The following is an 8,060-nucleotide window of genomic DNA, read 5'->3' on the forward strand; positions in this document are numbered from 1 at the left end:
GAGCTATTTTTGAGCAAAATATTCAAGCCAGCTCTGCTGATCCAGGGGCTCGTGGCTCTAGTGTGGGATGACCAAAGCCAGCAGGTAGCCTGCCCCAAACTCAGATTCCCTCCAGGGAGGGCAAAGTGACAAGAAGGCTTCAACCCCGGGAGCCCTGTACCAGGGGCAGATTCCAGGCCGAACACATAAGAAGCCACTAGTCTCATCAGCTGGGGTCCTGCGGGCCCTGCCCACGCTACCAGGGTCTGGCTGGGGGACTTTTCAAAGGGGAAGTCGCTTTGGATGAAGATCAAGACAAGGGCTACCTTTCAACATTTTTCAGTCACCATTTCAACCTCAGGCTTCTCATCAGGAGATTCAGTGCTTAGTTTGAAATTAACTCCTTCCTCTTCTAGCACGTGGGCAGTATTTTTTAAATTTATTTTTATGTTTTGAAGCATGGTTGATTCACAACATCATGTTAGTTTCAAGTTTACAGCACAGTGATTCACGTACAGGTATATATAAATCTATTCTTTTTCAGAATCTTTTCCCTTACAGGTTTTTACAAAGCATTGACTAAAGTTCCATATGCTATACGGTAGGCCTTTTTTTCTGAGACTCTATATTCCTTATACATCCTCCCTGGTTTAAGATGGTCTCAGGCTGGTCTGATACAGGTCCCTTCCCGCATCTTTATTTACTCTCTCCAGCCTTGGATGGTTTGCCAAGCTGTGCATGCCTCCTGCCTCCGCACACAACGTCTCATCAAAACTTGCTTCTTATCACCTCGCTCTTTCAGCAGCCACCGCATTCTGCTTGGGCAGGAGGAAGAAATGAGCATCTGTCCAGGCCCCTTATCAAGCTCTCTGCAGAGAAGCAGCTCCATCGTCTGTGTATCCACAGCAGACGATAAACTCCTCCAACATTGCTGGGCCTCAGCCTCCAGGTTGGGAAGCCTGGATTACTCAGCAGCCGCAGTCCTGGAGTGGGTGGCTCACAGAATCTACTGGTTGCCCAGCCAAACTGCCCAGCTGGAAGCCCCGTCTGGCCCTTCCTCACCTCTGCACCCAGATGGCCAGGTCCTGAGAGCCGCCCCCCAACCCTGACTGACCCTCCAAACATGCTACACATGGATACTGGAGTGGAGCAAGCAGTGGGCAGTGGGTGGCTTTCTCACTGGGGGAGTAAAGGGTAACTCCCCCAGTTACCCTTTCAACAAGCAAGAGGAGAGGCAGGAAGGGTCCAAGTGGAAAGGACCAGAGCTGGAGATACAAACATGGTCACATGTGCCTTCACATAGATACCAAGGTTGTAGGAAATATTTGTAGATATCTGTGCATACGTGGTTAGATAGCATCACTGACTCAATGGACGTGAATCTGAGCAAACTCTGGGAAATAGCAGAGGACAGAGGAGCCTGGCGTGCTGCGGTCCATGGTGTCGCAAAGAATCGGACTCAGCTTAGCGACTGAACGACAACATATAGGAGTCAGTATATCACATGTACTTCCTCACTTGGTCAGCTTTCAGGAGGGCCAGAAGCCACGCCCCCACTAGCAATGAGCACACTCAGGACCGGATGCAGGTTCTTAATACCAATCTCCTGTAAAAGGAACCAGGGCCCCTAGGAGAGACGGCTGATGAGGAACAGAGTGAGAAATACGCAAGGTGAGCTGGAGCACCTTCCGGCCTCAGAAAGTAAATAAGTGCTTAAAAGCAGGAAAGAAAAGCACACGGTGGAACATTAAAGGCGCACAGGAGCTCACTGAAGGAGCTCTCAATGGCCAAAGTGGGAACACTTAGAGCAAAACAAAAAATGGCGGGGGAGTATTGGACTATAAGCCAGAGAATAAAATAAATATCCATGAGTCCGTACAGGTAGAAATAAATGGCTGAATGAACACATACCCAGGATAAGAAGATTTCTCTGCAGCAGAACTCAGAAGGATTTATGCGGATCCTCAGCCCTGGAGGAAGGAGCCCACCTCCCCTCTCCTCAGGGTGAGCTGTGCACCGCCATGCTCCAGAAGATGGCAGCGCGGGGAGGAGGAAATGGTAACTTCCCAGGCGGTGCAGCGGTAAAGGATCTGCCTGCCAGCGCAGGAGGCACAAGAGACATAGGTTTCATCCTGGGTCAGGAAGATCCCCTGGAGGAGGAAGCACAGCCCGCTCCAGTATTCTTGCTTGGAGAATCCCCATGGACAGAGGAGCCCAGTGGGCTACAATCCATGGGATCGCAAAGAGTCAGACATGACTGATCACACATGCATACATACCCGTACGCATACACTCAGGGGAGGCACCCCACAGCCCCACCTCCGCCAGGGTCACAGTCAATACCAGCAGTGACGCACTAACTGGACGCACAGATGCCGGGTAGGAGGTGATGCACGCGGCCCTTCACCTCTGCGGTCTCCCTCCCGGAATGCACGCCCAGCCAATTATGAGAAACACATCACACAGACCACCAAGCGGGGGACATCCTGCAAAATAGCTGACCAGTCCTCCTCGAAACTCTCAAGGGTATCAAAACCCGGGAAAGTCTGAGAAGCTCTCACAGCAAAAGAATCCCCAGGAGACAGGATGACTGGCGTTATGTGGTTTCCTGGTTGGGATCTTCAAACGGAAAAAAAGAAAACATTAAAATCTGAATAAAGTATGATCTTTTGGCAAGAATATGTCCCTACACCTATTGGCGGGGGTGTCAGCGGGCACACTCACCATGGAAAACTACAGCTAGAGCTGCCCTGTGCTGCGCTGAGTCGCTTCAGTCGTGCCTGACTCTTTGCAACCCTGTGGACAATAGCCCACCTGGCTCCTCTGTCCATGGGATTCTCCAGGCAAGAATACTGGAGTGGGTTGCCATGGCCTCCTCCAAGGGATCTTCTCAACCCAGGGATCAAACCTCATGTCTTATTTCTCCTGTATTGGCAGGCAAGTTCTTTACCACTAGCACCACCTGGGTAGCCCCAGAACTACCATATGACCCAGCAATCCCACTCCTGGGCATATACCCAGACAAAACTACAATTTGAAAAGATATATACACCCCTATGTTCATTGCAGCACTATTTACAATAGCCAAGACATGGAAGCAACTTAGATGTCCATTTGCAGAGGAACAAATAATGAAGACATGGTGCATTTGTACAATGGAACATTCAGTTCAGTTCAGTCACTGAGTCGTGTCCGACTCTTTGCGACCCCATGAATCGCAGCATGCCAGGCCTCCCTGTCCATCACCAACTCCCGGAGTTCATTCAGACTCAAGTCCATTAAGTCAGTGATGCCATCCAGCCATCTCATCCTCTGTCGTCCCCTTCTCCTCCTGCCCCTAATCCCTCCCAGCATCAGAATCTTTTCCAATGAGTCAACTCTTCGCATGAGGTGGCCAAAGTAGTGGAGTTTCAGCTTTGGCATCATTCCTTTCAAAGGAATCCCAGGGCTGATCTCCTTCAGAATGGACTGGTTGGATCTCCTAGCAGTCCAAGGGACTCTCAAGAGTCTTCTCCAACACCACAGTTCAAAAACATCAATTCTTTGGCGTTCAGCCTTCTTCACAGTCCAACTCTCACATCCATTCATGACCACAGGAAAAACCATAGCCTCAGCCATAAAAAAGAATAAAGTAATGCCATTTGCAGCAACACAGGTAGATCTAGAGATTGTCATACTAAGCAAAGTAAGTCAGAAAGAAAAAGACAAATACCATATGATATCACTTATATGTGGAATCTAAAATATGACACAAATAAACAGATCTATGAAATACAGAGTCACAGACATAGTGAGTGAATAGATGTGTAGTTGCCAAGGGTAGAGGGGAGGAAAGGATTGTGAGTTTGGGGTTAGCAGAAGCAAACTATTATACATAGGATGGATAAGCAACCAGATCCTACTGTATAGCCCAGGGAAGTGTATTCAAAATCCTGTGATAAATGATAATGGAAAAGAATATGAAAAGGAACATATATATATAGATAATTGAGTCACTTTGCTGCATAGTGGACATTAAACACAACATTGTAAATGAACTATACTTCAATAAAATTTTTTAAAAAAGGAGAATGTGTTCGTATCTGTTCGTTAATTGTGACAAGTGTAACCCATCCCTTGGACTGCAAGGAGATCCAACCAGTCCATTCTGAAGGAGATCAGCCCTGGGATTTCTTTGGAAGGAATGATGCTAAAGCTGAAACTCCAGTACTTCGGCCACCTCATGCGAAGAGTTGACTCATTGGAAAAGATTCTGATGCTGGGAGGGATTAGGGGCAGGAGGAGAAGGGGATGACAGAGGATCAGATGGCTGGATGGCATCACCGACTCGATGGACATGAGTTTGAGTGAACTCCAGGAGTTGGTGATGGACAGGGAGGCCTGGCATGCGGGAATTCATGGGGTCGCAAAGAGTCGGACATGACTTAGTGACTGAAATGAACTGAACTGAACCCAGTAAAGTAGGATGTTGATCACAGGGGAAATCAGTGCTGGGTCCATGAGAACTCTGTGTACCACGCTTGTCATCTCTCTGTAAATCTAAAACAGATCTAAAGTAAAATTTTATTTAAGAACATATAATGAGCATATTAAACCTATGACTCATAGATGTTGTGAAGCGACCAGGGTACCGCAGTCAGAGCGCCCGGCTCCTGCTGAAATGACTCATGATGGACCCAGGGTGGCCCCACAGGGTTCTCTCTCCAGCTCATTTCCCACCAAGTTCTCGTTCTGCGTGGGTGGCAAGACTGGTAGGATGTGAGCTCTTGGCTGCCAGGCAACCACAACACCAGCCACATGGGAGAAGCCCACTGGGGAAGGGGAATGGCAGAGACAGACAGACAGACGTGGATGGAGACCCTGGATCCACGGGTGCCTCTAACGCCATGACGACTCCCGGAAGTTTTGTTTATGATTAAAGCATCACCTTTGCTTATATTCGAGTTGAGATTCTGTCACTTGCAAATGAAGCATCTAATGAGCCCTGGACAGGACACATATTTTGCTGGTCTTATGTTTTAGAAAGAAAAGAAATTTGGGAAACCATGTCTTTGCTGTTGTTCAGTCGTTCAGTCATTTCCAACTCTTTGCGACCCCATGGACTGCGGCACACCAGGCTTCCCTGTCCTTCATCGTCTCCCAGAGCTTGCTCAAACTCATGTCCATCAAGTCAGTGATGACATCCAACCATCTCATCCTCTGTCATCCCCTTCTCCTCCTGCCTTCAATCTTTCCCAGCATCAGGGTCTTTTCTAAGGAGTTGACTCTTAGCATCAGGTGGCCAAAGTATTGGAGCTTCAGCTTCAGCATCAGTCCTTGCAATGAATATTCAGGGTTGATTTCCTTTAGGATTGACTGGTTTGATCTCCTTGCAGTCCAAGGGACTCTTAAGAGTCTTCTTCAACACCACAGTTCAAAAGGATCAATTCTTTGGCGCTCAGCCTTCTTTATGGTCGAATTCTCGCATCCATACATGGCTACTGGAAAAAACTCTAGCTTTGAGTATATGGACCTTTGTCAGGAACCATGTCTTATGTCATCAAAAATCAACATGTATACCTGTGGCGGATACACTTTGATATATGGCAAAACCAATACAATATAGTAAAGTTAAAAAATAAAATGGTAATGCATTGTTGAAAAAAAAAATCAACATTTTTATGGGATGCCTCACAGATGAAAAGCTCAAATCTATTTTCTTCTGAAGCAGCAAAGTTCCCGTACACAATGGCTCAGCACCTGTGTTCTCTCACCCTGTTTGGGATGTGGGGAGCACCAGCTTGCCTAAGATGAAGACAATTTGAAATTTTGCTGGCAGGCTGTTAGGCTCATTTCTACCTTTGTGCTTAAAAGAAGGAGGGGGCAGCCAATTTATGTTGAAAGAGCAATAGCAGTGACACCCTGGGCGTGTTTCATCACCCCAGTGCAGAGCTGCTGCTGTACAAATGTCGCGTGAATGTGCACGGCTGGTCACCAGGGAGATAGCCTTGAAGCGGGTGGCTCTGGGCACACACAGAGTCCCACACGTGCTCTGGCTGATGGTCAGCAGGACTGGCTCCTTGCTGGAAGGCAGGAAGGAGAGATGCGGGGGGTGGGGGGGCCAAGAGTCTCCCATGAGAGATGGATGCTGGCCTGGACCCCCAGCCCCACAATTGGATGGCTGTGACCATCTCAGGGAGGAAAAGCATTGCCAACCACCCCAACACAGGAGTGGAAATTTTCTTGAGAGTATTCAATGCTCTGAAAGGGCTTCTTCAGCAGTTCTTAAATCTACACTCCCAAAGGGAAAAAAAAAAAGTGACAACTGCCATAGCAACAGTGATCTAATGCTTGTTTTACAGAAAGCAGAACAGAGAGGTAAGAAGAAGAAGGCGTGGATGAAGTCATGCTACGGGGGGGCCAAGGGCTTCTCACGTATTACACCACTGATCCTTGCAAATGCCCTACACGCTCATTTCACAGAGAAGAAAACTAAGGCTCAGGAAGGGTGAGTAATCTATCCAAGGTGCCCAGCAAGAAAGAGCCGGACTCTAACCCCAGCTGACCCAGGCTTCTCACACACATGTCTCCTGCATCTAAGTCAGCTCAGGTCACTTCACAGCTGTCTATACTCCCATGGCTCTGGTTACACCTATATTAAACCCCAAACCCTGCAAGGCCATCCTATTCTGATCTCCGGCTGTCCTTCTGTCCCTGCTCCACCAACTGCCCCCCGCAGCTGCCTCCAGCCTTTCCTCCCTCCTCCTGTACAGTCTCCCTTCGAACCAGTCTTCTCCTTCGTTTGATTTATGTCTCTGCGGAAAGGTCATCTTCTCCATGGTGCCTTCCCTGCTCACAACATCCAAAGTATCAGCCTAAGGAATCCTCTATCCTCCTTCTTGGTTTTATTTTTTCCTTTATAGGTTTCATCTTTGTCCATAATATATTTATTATTTGTTTATTGTCTATCTTCCCACCAGAATATAAGTCCCAGGTACGTGTTTGTTGTCTGTCTTCCCACTAGAATAAAAGTCCCAGATTGATAGAATTTTGCCTGTATCTTATATACTGATAAACCTTTTGGCAAACGTCTACTAGAAATGGCATTTATCATACTGTTTGTATGTCCAGGGTAGGAATGAGGGGAGATGTGTACTAGCTCTTGCTTACGAATCTTCCTCCTCTGTCTGCCTGTGAGTTTGTCAGAGAGCAGGACCCAGCCACACATATCTTTGCCCCGATCTCCGCTCCCGGCTCCCAGAGCCTCACTCCTGGCCCAGTGCTTCAGCCTGATCTGTGCTCAGTGAGCATTTGTTTGCAACCATCTAAATTTGGGTCAGGTTCAGAGGTAGGGAGACCTGACAAGTCCTGCCTGTCCACGTGCTTCAAGGTTGGCCTTCACAAAGATCTGATCAGAAACAGGCCATTGTAGTTTCCAAACTCTGGCAAATTCTTTTTTCTTGGCAGTTTCTTTTCAAAGCTCCAGCCTCTTCTGTCTTAAAGAAAAGCATTTTCCCTCATATAAGGGTGTCACGGTGGTATGAACAGGCTCACCCTGAGGGCCAGGACACTGGGGTTCTGGGTCTGAATCCACAGCCTTTCCCTGGGGCAGGAAGCAGAGCAGGAGCACAAGACGTGAAGCCCCAGGTTAGATGGAGTTTACAGAACTAAATCAAAAGAGAGCAGAGTGTAAGAGGGGTGGAGTCATAGAGCTGTGGGCTGAAGGATACACAGACAGGGGACCCCTACGGAGGGGACATGGCTGACAGCTGGTCTCCCAGAAGCCGCCATGAGGAAGATGCTCAGAGGACCATCCACATGGCATGGCTCTCAGACCCAAAATATTTAAATGAGAAAATGTCAGTCACGGCTCAACTGCTAAGAAAGAAAAACCAACAACAACAACAGGAATTCTCTACTGGTAAGGTCTCTGTCTTCCATTCTGTAACTTTCCAAATCTAACCTCTCTCACATGCTAAAGGAGGGGCACTCTTGGTCTGTTCGCCGGCTTCAGCAGGAAGCAACAGAAGAAATGGGCCGATGACGCCCTGCCCTCTCCCTTAGGGAAAGACAGAGGCCCTTCCCTTTGACCTTGGTAAACC

Source organism: Bos indicus x Bos taurus, chromosome 1, assembly GCF_003369695.1.
Source record: "Bos indicus x Bos taurus breed Angus x Brahman F1 hybrid chromosome 1, Bos_hybrid_MaternalHap_v2.0, whole genome shotgun sequence".
NCBI classification, from domain to species: Eukaryota; Metazoa; Chordata; class Mammalia; order Artiodactyla; family Bovidae; genus Bos; species Bos indicus x Bos taurus.